This window comes from Lacerta agilis, chromosome 2 (genome assembly GCF_009819535.1).
Source record: "Lacerta agilis isolate rLacAgi1 chromosome 2, rLacAgi1.pri, whole genome shotgun sequence".
NCBI lineage: Eukaryota > Metazoa > Chordata > Lepidosauria > Squamata > Lacertidae > Lacerta > Lacerta agilis.
Window position 1 is genome coordinate 78,204,486 of NC_046313.1, and position 16,229 is coordinate 78,220,714.

General features: G+C 43.2%; 1 protein-coding gene across 1 annotated transcript in view; it reads left to right on the top strand.

The window, feature by feature from the left end:
• Nucleotides 1-16,229, top strand: part of CACNA2D3 (calcium voltage-gated channel auxiliary subunit alpha2delta 3) — a 487,051-nt gene that overhangs the window by 293,794 nt on the left and 177,028 nt on the right. The window lies entirely within an intron of this gene.

Consider the following 16,229-nt stretch of genomic DNA (forward strand, 5'->3'; position numbering starts at 1 on the left):
TCACTGCAGATGGTGACAGCAGTCACGAAATTAGAAGACGCCTGCTTCTTGGGAGAAAAGCAATGACAAACCTAGACAGCATCTTAAAAAGCAAAGACATCACCTTGCCGACAAAGGTCCGTATAGTTAAAGCTATGGTTTTCCCAGTAGTAATGTACGGAAGTGAGAGCTGGACCATCAAGAAGGCTGATCGCCGAAGAATTGATGCTTTTGAATTATGGTGCTGGAGGAGACTCTTGAGAGTCCCATGGACTGCAAGAAGATCAAACCTATCCATTCTCAAAGAAATCAGCCCTGAGTGCTCACTAGAAGGACAGATCCTGAAGTTGAGGCTCCAGTACTTTGGCCACCTCATGAGAAGAGAAGAATCCCTAGAAAAGACCCTGATGCTGGGAAAGATGGAGGGCACAAGGAGAAGGGGACGACAGAGGATGAGATGGTTGGACAGTGTTCTTGAAGCGACTGGCATGAGTTTGGCCAAACTGCGGGAGGCAGTGGAGGATAGGCGTGCCTGGCGTGCTCTGGTCCATGGGGTCACGAAGAGTCGGACACGACTGAACGACTGAACAACAACATTGTTGTTTCTTTAATGGTATTAGTACCATTATTTTATTATTATTTATTAAATTTCTGTATTGCCCTTCATCCAAACATCACAGGGCAGTGTACAATATAAAAACACGAAAATGCATACCGTAATAACAAACAGAAACAATTACCCCCCCCCCCCCCAGTTTAAAAGGCATGACATGAAGTTTAATTTACATCAATTGCAGATTAATTTATTTCTCAAACATTGCAATTGTAGTCACAGTGCTAATCCAAGGCAGGTGAAAGGGATGAGCAAATTTGGGTCTGGAAAAGTGTCACCAGTTGCCTTCTCAAAGAGAGAGTAGAGAAGGAGTGGCAGATAGGACCTAGGATGTTGTCAGCAGCCCATTTCAGGGACTGATGGCCTGGTCTGCTACCTGCCAACCACTCCTCAGAGTGACCCTCTAAAACTAGTTGCTGAAGAGAGCATAACTAAACGTTCACTAGATTTTATTTCACACCTGCACATATCAGTCTCTATTCCACTCCCACCATAAGAAGTAATTTAGCTGGGCAAGAATGGCTATGATGAAATGGACATCTCATAGTCGACACCAAGCCTTCTGCATTCCCTTCCCACAATCCTCCCTTCTTTTTTTCTCATTAGCCTCATTAAACAAACAAACAAACAAAACAAAACCACCCTAAGGTAGGAAAAGCCTCTAAAGCACCATAAGTTGCAAAGCGTTGCAGCTAGTGGAAAAAAATGGTTAGAGCTCTTCTATGCAAGGAAGAAGTATAAGTGCCCACTAGAGGATCTGGAATTCAGAGAAGGGTAAATTGAATTGGAACACACTTTAAAAGTAAACCAGCAGGTTTTAGCCATTTCTACTTTCTACTTTTACATTAAGAATGCTTTCAAGGAAATGTGATTTGGAGGAAAATGAATTATGGTTTGCTTCTTCTGTCTGATTGTTAAGAATACATTGGGTCAAGGGTTGCTTTGATGTGCATTTAGAAATGGTGTCCGGTATAACAAAAGATACTGAATTAGACAGAGAAGGGCAAGGACAATGGACCCTCAAAATCTGCTGCACCCTCAAAATCTGCTGCAAAGAATTAGGGAACCATTCTGAGCAGATTTCGGGGGGCACATTAAGAGAGGAAAGGAAGGCAAAGTCCCATTGTGCAAGCTAAACTCCAAACACACGGTGCTGTCCTAGAAGAACCTTATTCCCAGCTCTGTGTTTCTTAGATACCCCTCCATTGTTCAAACTGAGCATAATCCACACCCTTATGATTCACAGAGTTTTTGAGCCACAAGAGATCTTCTTGGAGGGTGATTATTCCAGTGCCAGCAATTATGTAGGACAATCTTCTGTGCAAAATGCCCTAAGTTATTTTCTTTCTTTTAAGTTTTAAGGAATTGTTTAATGCCTTCCTGACTCCATGTTCCACAATTAATTATTTTAAAGAAATTATTTTTATGTTCAGAATAGTTGTTTTCCCACCCTACCCCAGCTTTTCTTTCACAACCAAATTGGCCTTGAAAGCAGTGTGTGAAATTTTGCAAACTGAATTTCTTCTGAATTTGAAACATCCATTATGATTTCAACAAGTTTGCATTGGTACTAATTAATCCAATAGCTTCCAGGAAGAATTAGGCAAGTGACAAATTGTGGTCACTTTCTTCAACAGAATTCTTCTGAATGCGAAAGCTTCAGTCTCTTCAGTCTGAAAATGAAGCTGTAGCTTTCAATGACCTGTCTAATGAAAGGTTTAACCGCAGTGTCAAGCAGTTTTTTGCTGTCTTTAGGAATTTGTTCCGTTTTCATGGCCTTCCTTAGTTTAATGTAAGCAGGCACCCCAGCAGCTGTGTCCCCTTAAGCAGTTTTTTATTTAGCATCTGGGTTGTACACGTCACTTGGTAGCCATGGATTTTCAATTTTTCCTTGTGCCAAGGGGGCAGTGGGAATAATTTGACTGCTCATTAATTTGAGAGAAATATGAGCTGTTTAAGTCAGACAACATGAGTCTTCTGTATGGTGTCGTACAAGGATAAGCGGATCATGGTAGAAGCAATTTGCCCTGTCCCAAGGGTGCCTTAGACTTTTAATAAGCTAGTTATGAAAATTCTATTTCTTTGCCATTTAAAGAGTCTAATTAGTGCCTGTAATATAACTGGAGTAGATGAAGGTTAACGTTAGGCCTCCAGAGACTTTTCACATTCAGTTACAGATAGAAATCAGGTAACAGTTTGTAGCTAATTAGAATAGTGTATTAAATATTCAGTCCATCTTGATTTGACTCTGGGAGCACATGGATTCCGTGAAGCTACAAAAAATGATAAGGGGGGGGGGGGTTAAATTTTATTTTTTAATCAAAGTTAAAGACAATGTACTGATTTTAGTTTTGAGTACAGTATGCCGATAGCCTAAGAAGCAATTGCCCCGTAGTCTGCTGAAACATCAAGATAAAGGGAGTTGACTTAATTTCATCACACTTGCATTTTTTTTGAAGCCTGAAATACTTCCCAGCTGTCTAATTAACACAGATTTTCAATATTTATTTTGTATTCTGCTTGTGTGATGAAGCCGCTGGCACTGATTGCATGAGCTGCTGTGAATAGTTCAATTTGTGAACAATTCAAGCTGTCTGGGAAGTGGGGAGTGGGATAGTCAGAATGTTTGCAACAGAGATGGGGAAACGAGGCAAGAAAGAGCACTGTAGAAACTCATAGCACTTTAGAGCAGAAGGTACTGACTAAAAGAAATGGAACAAAGGCCCCTTCAAACTGGTGATTTCTGCAGGTGTATTGTGCAACATGTCATTGATGCAGTAATAGTGAATTAGTGGTGGGTTTATACTGGGCTGTCCGCACATAGTTCCAATTTATTAGTCGTTCAGTGACGCTTTCTCAACATTACTGGAGTCACTCATGTGCTATGGCACAGCAAAAGCAGGATCAAGAGCAAACTCCCCTCCCCCCAAGACATTTGTGGTATGAAAGGTTCCAGGAAGTCAGCAGGATGTTACAGGACATGCAGCAATTGGAAGCCAAGCAGCATGTCCACCCCAAAACATTTGCATGTGCAAACAGTATTGAAAATGTGATTGTGTATTAACAACCATCCTGATACAATCATGAGTACGAATCATCATGAATGCACAATAAAAAGGGCATCCAGAAGAAGAAGAAGAAGAGGAGGAGGAGGAGGAGGAGGAGGAGGAGGAGGAGTTTGGATTTGATATCCTGCTTTATCATTACCCGAAGGAGTCTCAAAGCGACTAACATTCTACTTTCCCTTCCTCCCCCACAACAAACACTCTGTGAGGTGAGTGGGACTGAGAGGCTTCAAAGAAGTGTGACTAGTCCAAGGTCACCCAGCAGCTGCATGTGGAGGAGAGGAGACGCGTACCCAGTTCCCCAGATTACGAATCTACTGCTCTTAACCACTACACCACACTGGCTCTCACACCACACTGGCTCTCACATCCAGAATTCTCCAAAGTGGACTGTGGGCAGTGAAAACAAACATCCAAGGAAAACATGGGCATCTGAAAGAGAAGGGAAACCAAGGAGGGCTGAGGCAAAATCTCACATGGGACCTACAAACTGTTGGGTAGAACTATGTATGCAGGTGTCCTGAGATCCTTAGAAAATGCAAGAGGAACACAGCATGCCAACAACTGTATTTTGCTGGGCAAACCATCTAGCGCAATATTGTCTTCACTACAGTATTGTCTTCACTAGCAGCAGCTTTCCAGGGTTTCAGACAGGAGTTTTTCCCAGCTGCAGCTGGACATGCCAGTGATTGAGCTTGGAATTTTTTGTATGTAAAGCATGCACTGTACCACTGAGCTGTGGCCCTTGCCTTGATAGTTACTTAACAGTTAATGTAGGTAATATATTTCAGGCAGAATACATTACTCAGTTACAAATATTGCTAAATTCAGGAAGGAAGGCAGGGAAGCTATTAACCTCAAGGCTGAAACCCCATTACTCATTTTAGAATTTTAGGAAACCTTGTGTTCTGCTTTTGGCCCTAGAATCTGTATCTTTAATCTGAGATTTTCTCTCCAGCATTTCTGATGCTATCAAATCTCTGGCAGGTAGGTAGACAATTAGTGGCAAACCTTTCAAATGTCACCTTATTTTGTTACCTTGCTGTCTTGGTTGACAATTTTTACAAAATGGTTTATAGCCGCAATAATCCCCTCCAAACCAGTTGTTATGAGAGATAAGAGCTTGTTATCAGAGTGTTTATCACCTTTGACTTCACATTGGGCTATTACAAAACAAAAGAATGAACTGGAGTAAGGCTGCCAGGTGTATTAAATTATATTATGAATTATAGAGATTCTGTGATGGGGATTAGTGTCCAAAGAAAATCGCAGCAATTGCCAAACTCATTATCTGATAGGATTGCAGCCTGGACAGAATCCCAGGGGTAAAAGGTCAGCACTTTATCCATTATGTCATCCCACTAATCTCTGTCTGCTGTGTGTAGAGTGCAATATATTGTGAATGTCTCTCCCTGATTCCCTGCAACATCCTGCAGCTATCTCGAGTATCTGGAGTAAATAGGGGAGTTGATAACTTTGGCTTGGGGGGGGGGAATCAGGCTGACTGAGCTCTATCTTGCTTGACAGACATAAAACAAAACCATTGTACAGGTACCTTTGGCTGCTTAGTTCTCCTGTAACTTCTACATGCTTCATTTGGGTTAATGACAAAGTTCTTTTGCGTCTAAATTGTTTAGTCGCCTGTGTGTTAAAACACAATTAGTTTTGCCATGCCAGGCTTGAACTTAAGATATATTTCCCCCACTTCCGCATCACATGCTGCTGAAATACCCTTTTCAATAAACCACTTTGTATATCAATGCAAACCCTTGGAAGCAAAACATTTGGCTGAAATACGCATTAGACTCAAACCTGTGGCTGACACCTCATTTCTTCCCCACCCGCTGGAAGTAGGAAGGCAACGTGGATACTTGGAATGTGATGAAATCTAAATATTATAGGGGAGGGGAAAGGAGGAAATGTATTACGGTACTGTGGCATTAGCTACACTTTGTAGTTACAGAGATTGAAATTAGTTACAGTCTAATTAAACCTGGCCAGAAATGACACATTCTGAAAATCAACTGGAATGGAAGATGCAGCTGATGCAGAACTCAGCAGCCATGGTGCTGGCTAGTTGCGTATAATACCATTTCTTAAATATCTACGCTGGTTGCTAGTGGGCTGACATACAAAGTGCTAAATGACCTGGGCCTCAAAATCTGAAGGGGCTCATCCTCCAATACAGATGTGCTCAGATGTTGAAATCTTCAGGAGATGTCCTGCTAGCAGTTCCACTGCCATGTGAAGTTTGTGGGGCAGTGGTGTGGTCCCCAGGCTATGGAATACCATCTCTGAGGTGCATCTGGCCTCAGCATTGTATATATTTTGACATCAGGTCAAGGCACACTTTTTTGCACAGGGTCTGGAAGATGCTACATGTGTTAAGCTTTATGTAACCACACCCTGGGACTGCATGGTAAAGAGTGGCCTATAAACACCCATAAATAAAGTCATAGAAAAATTCTTCAGCACCTTATTGTTTTTCTTGCTTCCTCATCTTTTGAGGGTGCTCAAGTTGAATATGCATGATTGATGTTGTGGGTACTGAATAACTATTTTGGGAATCCTGGAGGCCAACAAATGTATACTCAATGCAGTGTATCCATATATGAAAAATAAGGCAGTTCCTTCCAGGCTACATTCATTACATTGCAAAGTTTAGTATTTGTACTAGTTTTGCTTAAGAAATCAAGCAGTCTGGTCAGAAGGATTGGCTTGAAAAGTGAAGATTGCTTGTCAAGCACCATGTTTCTGACTTAGGTTTCAAGTTCCCTGAAATCCAATCCCAGAAAGCTGTTCTTGCATGGCTGGTCAAGGGAAATCAAGCCTGCACTTGAGAGAACGTGTGGAGTGACCATAGCTCTGTAGTAGAGCTATGTTCAGCATGCAGGAGCTTTCAGGTTCAAATCCTGGCATATATGATTAAAGGATCCCAGCATTTGGAGGAAGGTTTTGAAAGGTCTCTGTTTGATTTACTTGGAGACCTCTACTGATCCAAGCAGACAGAAGATGATTAGGCCAGTGGTATAACCCATTAGGCTTGTTTTCATGTAAATGCCCTCCAGGTGTTTTGAGACTACAATTCCCATCATTCCTGACCACTGGTCTTGCTACCTAGGGATCATGGGAGTGGTAGGCCAAAAACATTGGGAGGGCCGAGGTTGAGGAAGCCTGCACTAAACCAACTGTGGCTTAGCGCAAACTAGTAAGCATGCTTTGCTCCTTCCTGATTCTTCTACTGCTATGTTGTGCCAAGAGCTTGCAGTTTGTCTGGAGATAGGTAAACCATTAGCCCCAGTTTGGACAAGCTAAGTCAAGCTATGGCTGACCTCAGCACAGTGAAGCAGAAAAGAACCAAATTGGCTGTCATCTCCGCTCCAGGAACTCATATTTTTACTTATTCATGCTAAGTCATAGTTTGGCTTAGTGTTATGTGCAAACTGGGTCACTATAAGGTAGCTTCATCTGTTCAGTTCACTGTTTTCTAAAACATGTTTATTTGGGGTGAGACCGGTGTGGAGTCCTTGTTGGTTCTATTATTCCCTACTGGATCTGTCTTCTACCTTTACCTGTTGTACTAAACTTCTAGGCATGATGTGTCTCCACTGATTATTTTGTTTATTCTTCCTCTAGGTGTTATGAAACCATTGTTGAGGGGAAAGAAAAGTTTTTTGGGTGTGGTGGGTGGGTACTGACTATCAGATAATTTTTAAGTCTTAAGGAAATTGCAGTGCCAGGAAAGCAGAAATGCTTGTTGCTGATGGAATGATATCCTTACCTTTGTGTTGAATTCAACCCTTTATCTAGGATGGGTGTCGGGGACTGTCAGGGTTCTGAAAGTGTGTGGGGTGGAGGCAGGGGACCAGGGGAATGACCCAGGAGAGGAGACTAGCTAGGGCAGGTGGAGGAGGAAGAGTCAGGCCGTCCGAGAAAGTGTGCAGGATTTGGTAGAAGAAGAGTCTATTCTGGTGTTAGAAGCGTCAGTAGACTCCCCACCTTCGGCTGCCCCACTGTCTTCTAGAACCAGGAGGGGCTTGAAGTGAGAAGAGCAGTGGCAACTTCAGTGCAGGAGTGCAACTCATCAGGGGAGTGTATGTAAGCTGGAAGAGGGGGAAGGGTCTCACCGTTGCTGCAACTGCTCTGTAGGGCACAGATCTGAGGGACAGGTGCCTAGTGACTAGAAGTGTGTTTGTGTGCAAGGCATCTGTAGCACCGTGGAAGTTGCTGTAAGTACTTCCTTTGTCAATAAAGGCTTAGCAATCAGACATGTGCCTTCTTTAGCTGGGCTTGGCCAGGACAGGGGGCTGTAGATCATTGTTGATACGCAGGAATTATTTTGAACTTGGAGCTCTAAGTGACAACAAGTTAAAATTGCTCAGACATATCCCCAGTGATTTAAATCCCAACCTAGACACTGACACTTCCCTCTGACAGGCCTTGGGTGGCAGGCCTGTGCTCGCTTACAGACAGCACCCCAACAGCTATTCGCCACCACCAACTGGGCAGACAGTAAAGAGTATGACAAAGATACGGACTGCAGCCAATTCCTTTTGTTTAAGCATGTGCCAAATGCTTATGCGTTTGAAAGACAGGGTGTGTGGGAAGGGTGGGCCAGTATATTAGATGGATTCATGGGGTGTGTGTGTTTGCAAACTAATCCCTCTTAATAGAAGCCATCCCAGAGGATGGGCAAGTTCTGGAAGCACTGTGATGTTGTTCCCAACTTCAGAGCTCCTATATAAGACCAGTTGGTAATCATTCACTTATTTTAGATGACAGTCAAACACCCATCAGGTTGAAAGCTAAAATGTCCTCTACCCACAGAGAAGACCCCCCCCCTTCAAGTATGCAGCTCTTGATATTTTGTCCTTTGGAACTCATTTGGAGCCACTGACAACTGAATCGCCTTTGATTTGCACCATTCCACCCTTAGTTCCATTCCTTTGACACACCAATCTGAGTGGATACTGAACTGAGACAGGACCAAGGACCTGCCAATTACCTACAGGCTGTATCTATCTTTGGTGTATATTTGCTCACAGATACAGAGATGGATGCAGGACATCTAACAATTCCTTTCAGCGCTTGCTGGACTACGCTGGCTCTCATGTTCTTAAGTACACAGCAAAATATGTGCTCAAAGGCACAAGTGCATCAAAAGTCTGCCGAGCCCTTTCATGGTACTCAGGGCTACTCTACAGACTTGTGAATTGTCTTTAAGTGCTTTGAGGATCTCTAAAAAGAGTTTGCAAAGAACTCCTTCTGCTTGGTTGTCTTTTCGGCTATTGACTAAATAAAGTCTAACATGGCTCTGTCATTTTTTTGTTTTTTTGTTTGCAATAAAGACAGCTGTCATTTCTTGGGAGAAAAGTGAGTAAGGAAATCTGTTCAGACAGTACTGTCCATGGAAATGGCTTGCAGCTGTAGGCAAAGGTCTCTGTTTCCCTGGCGGCTATAAGCCGAAGTCCCCTCCTTTCCCTCTAGTAAATTTAAGTAGTTAAGATTATTATTTGGCCAGCTGTTGCACATCACACAGAGACTTCGGGCCTCCAGAAACATTCAGCAGGGAATAATGAACCTTCCACTGTCAGCTGCAGGAGGATGTATCCTATAGCATTATCTTTTAACTGAGGCTGAAATCCTAGGCATGCTTTTTTAGGTAGTGAGAATTTAGGGAGGCTTTCTTCTGAGTAAATATGCTTAGGATTGTGCTACCCCCAAGCCAATGCCCACTGCTGGATTTCTTCATCTGAAGCAGCAGGGCAAAATACATCATTCCATTTTTTTTTTTAAGCAACACATAGAGAAGGATGCTTGACAAAGGAAAACCACATGCTTTCTAGAGTGGGTGTGCACAACTTGTTGCCCACAAAGCCAAAAGCAGCTTGCCAGCGTTGCTCACCATTGTCCAAATAGACAATGCCAGCCAGACCAGGGGGGGGGGGAGGAATATTAATTGCATACATTCATGTGCAAAATGTTTCTCAATCTCCTCTCCTTCATGGTACCTCTTTGCTAATTATTGTGGTTTTTCTCCCTTATTTTAAATTAATTATGTTTTATATTTTGTTATACTTCTGGAAGCTTCCTTGGGAGATTGTACCCTGAAAGTCAGCTTACAAATATTTCACATAAATAAATACTGAATACATTATAAATAGCATTGCCAGTCCCTCTTAACTACTGATACAGTGCTACCCCACCCTGCTGTCCTTTTGCTGTTCATTGGACAGTGATCCCAACAAAAAAGGACAATAATTTCTCATGCAGCCAGTTCAGAGTGAGGGCATTAAGAACTACCCTCATTCTGAACGTGAGCTTGAGAGGGATATATGCCCTGTAAGCACCAATAGTCATCTTCTAATCTGAAATATCACTCATGCAAGAACATTTCACTGGACTGCTTTTTTTAAAATAATAATAATAATAATAATAATAATAATAATAATAATAATAATAATAATAACAACAACAACACTTGAATTAGTCTGGGGAGACATTAGTTCAAATCCTCAAACACCATTTTTCAACCTATCACAGTGTTTGTATGAAAATCAAATGTGTGTGCAGGGGCAGTCATTATCTGCAAAATATTTACCATGGGGGAGTGATGATGTTCTAAGCAAGGGAAGGTCAGCAGTTCCCTAGGCACAACAATTAAAGGCAACAGCCAGCATTTCGGAAGATCAAGGTGTGGGTTCAGGACCATGGATAGTGCTCCTGCAGCTGAACAAACATCCAAGTTGTCTCAGCAACTGGCTGAGTTTTATAGCAGGCCTACCGTGTTTCTCATAAAATAAGACACCGTCTTATATTTATTTTTCCTCAAAAACCCCCACTATGGCTTATTTTCAGGGGATGTCTTATTTTTTATTACCACAGATTTATAAACGGACCAAGTGAGAGCCATGAGAAGTACTAAATGTGGGTGCAGGCTGCCAAGACTGCACAGCTTATGTACATTCTCTGCTAAACTTTTTTTTTTCTTTAACACAAATACAGTGGTAAGTATTTTTTTTTTTGGGGGGGGGAGGAGGAATTAAGTCCCAATCCCAAAAGTTTAACCTACAAGGATAGGGTCCCCCTGGAACCTAGGGAAAAGCCTAGCAAGTCCCCTGTCCAAAGTGTTGTGTCAAAATGGTGAAATAATAAAAAAACAGAAATTAAAAACTGTTTAGCCATGGGAGGGGGGAGGGGAGATACCCACTTATCTGGCTCGGGGCTCCGCGCAGCACGGTGCTGCTGCTCCTGGGTTCTGCTGCTGGGTCCCGCTGGCTCGGGGCTCCGCTCGGCGCTGCAACAGCAGCCAGTTGTGGGCGCCAAGCTGGCAGCCCTCCTCGGCTGGGCCAGGCGGAGGCAAGGCTGCGGGCTCGGCGCGCTCCGATCGGCGCTGCAGCAGCAGCCAGTTGTGGGCGCCAAGCTGGCAGCCCTCCTCGGCTGGGCCAAGCGGGGGCAAGGCTGCGGGCTCGGCGCGCTCCGATCGGCGCTGCAGCAGCAGCCGCTTCCGGGCGCCGAGCCGGCAGCCCTCCTCGGCCGGGCCAGGCGGAGGCGAGGCTGCGGGCTCGGCGCGCTCCGATCGGCGCTGCAGCAGCAGCCGCTTCCGGGCGCCGAGCCGGGAGCCCTCCTCGGCCGGGCCAGGCGGAGGCGAGGCTGCGGGCTCGTCACGCTCCGATCGGCGCTGCAGCAGCAGCCGCTTCCGGGCGCCGAACCGGCAGCCCTTCTTGGCCGGGCCAGGCGGAGGCGAGGCTGCGGGCTCGGCGCGCTCCGATCGGCGCTGCAGCAGCAGCCGCTTCCGGGCGCCGAACCGGCAGCCCTCCTCGGCTGGGCCAGGCGGAGGCGAGGCTGCGGGCTCGGCGCGCTCCGATCGGCGCTGCAGCAGCAGCCGCTTCCGGGCGCCGAGCCGGCAGGCCGCCTCCTCCTCCTGCCGCGGCTCGTCACTCTCGCTCCATACGGCAACCGTGCAGTAAAGAAGATGGGCAGCAGCTGGAGGGCGGCTCCTCCAGCGGGAAGGAGGCTTGGAGGTGCGGGCAACCTCGCATCTTCCTTGGCGCCCTCCAGAATTGCGCCCAGCACTACGGCTTATTTTCGGGGTATGTCTTACATTTTGTGAACGGTTGAAAATCCTGCCATGGCTTATTTTATAGGGACGTCTTATTTTATGAGAAACACGGTAGGAAGTCACTGACTGGAAGACTCATCCCCTGAGTGCTGCCTCCTGGCCATTTAAAGGAATGGTTTCTTCTTCAGCCGTTGACTGCAGAAGCAGGTAATGGGTTTTCAGCTGTGGGAATCTCTCATGATTCTCCAGGAAGTCTGTGGCCAGCCATCAGAGTCTTACAGCAGAGAGGTCTTTGAGTAGTGCTCAGGGGAGGGGAGGGGAGCTTTGGTGCCTGTGGATAGACACAGGACATACTAGGGCATGGATCCATCTCTGTAGAACTGCAGTTGTAAGAGGACTCTTAAGTGTCATGGTCGGGGGTCATGACAACATGTACACCAACCTAAGCTCATTGGATGAAGGGTGGGATTAAATTTAAATAAGGAATAATTTGTCTTTCTAAGATGCTGTTCTCCCTTCTCACAAAATATTCCCAAAGGTAGGAGCCAGACACCTCATTCATAAATGTGATTTATAATCTTTGAACCCTTCAGACCTGTAAGAGTAGCAAGTTAACTGGGGGAGGGGGACCACATAGACAGGATTTGGACAGAAGGCTGTGTAAATACATCTGTCGTCTAACTCAGGGCAAGCTGCAGTAATAAAAATGACTCGGCCAAGAGAAAATGCTAAGTGGAAAAAGTAAGACAACTGTTAATTATTTGTACTTCTCATAACACCAAAGCACTACAAGCCAGTAGGGGTTGTAAGGCGTCCATATCAAAGTTGCGAAACATAGCAAATGCAGAGCTATAGCAATGCCAGGATTACTGTTATTTTCTTTTTCTTTTTAGGCAATATATGCTTGTGGTCCAATATTTCAAAGTTACATAAAGCAGTGCTCACATCTGAAAACTAATGTTTCTGCCGAAGCATACTTCCTCTCCCACAGAGGATAATCTCTACGAGGCGTAGTAGGTCATTTAGGCCTCACAGGCTTAAGGCTGAAAATTAAAATATTTCATTTTTGGCTGATCTCCCAAGCACCTGAGTTCCATATCTGTGTAACGCGGGGTCATGTGCTACAAATGGGGAGCAGCCTGGGTAGATGGCAATTTTATACAATCAGTTTAAGAGTACAACTCTGCTTCTTTGGCTCAACAAAAAATCAATGGAGAACATGTGTGACTGATTGCTCATTAACTTTGTATTAGAGATACTGTGACACTTGTGCATATTTTCCACATAATCTACCTACTATTTCCATGTAGTGGTATGATCACTGAAAATCAGTACAGCAGGCATTTCCCTTAAAATGTGCTGATCACACTGCAAAAGACTGTTGTATTTATTTTCCATAGCAGTTCGATAAACGTTTAAATAATCATAATTTATTCACAGTTAAAGGTCGATTTTCAGTGCAGTAACTATTCTGATAAAACAAAATGAAACATGAATGCATATTTATGCAAACATTTGGAATTGGAAACATTTTCCCTATTTCAGCTCAGTTTGGCTAGTGGCCTTGAAGGCCTTTCCTTAATGTTTGATGTTTTGCTGTGTTTTTATATTTTGTTGGAAGCAACCCAGAGTATTGTTGTTGTTGTTAAAATATCCCTTCTTGAGGTAACAGATCTGGAGAGGGGATAACCATGAAACACAGTTAAACGCCCTATTGGCATGTGTCTCTTTAGGAAGAAGTCTGGCAAAAAATGCATACTCAAATATAGAAAGGGCAAGGTACCCAAAGAGCAAAAAACAAACCAGGTTTACAAAAGAGTGGGGCCTTGCTGCTGCTTTATACTTTAAATAGGTGCAGCAATGTGAATGCTATAAATTTTGTGATTATACAGAAGGACAGTGTACGGCATCCAAATAATTTATTTTTAAAAAAGAAAATTATATTATGGTGCAGCATGAAGACTGGGGAATTGTGACTCTTGTCACTAGCTGCATCACAAACAATATGCAAGATGAGCTTCACAAAATCACGTTGCACCTTGCAATTCAGTGGCAATGAATAATACAAAGTATTAAAAACAAAATAAAATAAAAAATTCTTTCCAGTAGCACCTTAGAGACCAACTAAGTTTGTTCTTGGTATGAGCTTTCGTGTGCATGTGGAAGTTTCAGTGTATCTGAAGAAGTGTGCATGCACACGAAAGCTCATACCAAGAACAAACTTAGTTGGTCTCTAAGGTGCTACTGTAAAGAATTTTTTATTTTATTTTGTTTTGACTATGGCAGACCAACACGGCTACCCACCTGTAACAAAGTATTAAATTTTCTTAGGTACTAAATATTAGGACTTGTATTTGTCTACATTCTGCAGTGGTGGTTGGAGATGGGAAGATAAGATTTAGCATCCTCCACATAGAGATGATAAAATCCTGTCCTTTTCTTGTAGCAGTCAACAGTTGTTGGAAGTTGATTACTTGCATCTAATTAAGTTTATATGCTGCTCTGGCCTGTTGCTACATTTGTCTATCCTTCTCTCTGTTCTCCTTTTATTAGGAACATAGTTGCTTTTTGATTATGTGTAGATTAAAGGAAACCATCAGACATAAATCTATCTGATGGATTCATTCTCTGCTTACAGTATATTTTAGCTCAATCTTCCCAGAGATAAACATTGACAACAATTTATGTACCATGCTCTTTCCTTTCCTTTCCTTTCCTTTCCTTTCCTTTTTTTGGGTGGTATGCCCAAAGTATTATTGACTTATGCTGAATGTGTAAAATGAAGCTGGTTCTTCTTGCCATTTCTCTTATTAAAGTTCAATTTGGGGTGCTTGAGTTCCATAGCCAAACACCTTGACCTTTGGCCAGGGAAAAGTGGAGAGAGGGATAAATAAAGACTCTGTACTGAGAGCCGGGCATGCAAAATAAATAAATAAATGCAAGCAATCCTTCTCATTTCAAACTGGATTTCAAAAACTGGTTTGGGGAGGAAGTAGGGATGTTGTCAAGTTTGATAACAATAAACTTGGTAGAGGAGGATGAATGATCCAAACCTATATTGACTGGTGGTGGGTGAGTACAGTGAATGAATTCAAATCCTTCTTTACAATTTCATTTTAGTTTTGCATTGGCGCTGAATCCTTCTCCTTTAAAGAGATGGCCTGGCCTCAGTTATCCAAGCACTGCTAACCATATGGCTTACTGCAGTGTATTAGATAAAGAGGCTGACTTTGAAGTTTCTATCAATGCTAATTACAGCAGCTGATTACTGAGCGAACCTAAGGTGTGTTCTGAAAGTATATGAGACCACAATAACTTGCGGAAGGTAAGGAGACCTGGGTCTGGTTGGTGCCTAAATGGAACAATGTGTATGCTGGCATGGGTTCCATAGTAGAAGAAAGATTAATGCTAGAACAGAATACATTGGCTTGTAGTTCCCAGCCTGTTTCTGATACATTTCAAAGTATGTCAAAGCTGTAAATGACTTGGGACAAGCATTCTTCAAAGGACACTTGCACGCACATGAACCTGTTCAGGCATTAATATGTTTTCCAGAGGTCATTCTTCAGGTCACCAAGAGCAAGGTGGCCATGTGTCCTACTTCACAGTGGATAAATCTCTATTGGAAGGGCTGTCATAGAACAGTCATATGAAGTAGTTCTCTGTCTGAAGGGCTGTCCAGTCTAAGTCCAGTTTCAAGATAAGAAGGGGGACAGCAAAGTGAGCAATCCACAGGTCATCTGGTCACAGTATTTCCCACTGTGGTGAAATGTACTTCTATTAAAATTATAGTAATTATTTCTAATTTTGCACCTTTGTACATAAATTAGCGTATGTAATTTTTGTAAATCTGTGCCCTCTTTTAGCTCTCTCTCTCTGTCTCTCAAATGATTGATGTCCTCTTTTTTTGGTACTGTGTAAGTGGCCACCGTGACCCGGTGTAAGGCCCGTGACAGGGCCTTTTTGACTGGAGTTTAGTGCATGAAGTCTTCACACAGTGCAGAAACAGGGACAGTGATTTACCAGGGACACCTAACAACAGCAACAAAACTAGGGCTGTCTCTAGCAATATGGAGAGTATGCCTTTCTTAAATGTGATGTGACCTTCACAGCCTTAACTGTGTCAGGTTTTCTCATATAACTGTGTCTGGTGCAGAGTTCCAAGATATTTTAAATTAAGTGTCCACCTCATGAACAAAGACTGTGTTGGATTGTTCTGTGGTTTTTCTTTCCAAGGTAGTGTGGGTGGGGAAATTTGTTTGAAATAATGTATCCATGCTTCTATACTGTGGGAAGATTCATATTAATATGTATATGATCACGCGTTAGAGAGGCAGAGGCATTGCCAGTAGGTCATATCATGTTTCACATCTGTAGTAATAATTTGTTTAGTAATTAAATGTAAGCTTTAGACCAGAACAGTCTACTATATTTTGAACCATAGAACAGACTTCTGTATCATGTGACTTCAGGCTATAACTCAGTAGTGTAAAGTTCTCATTTGCACTTA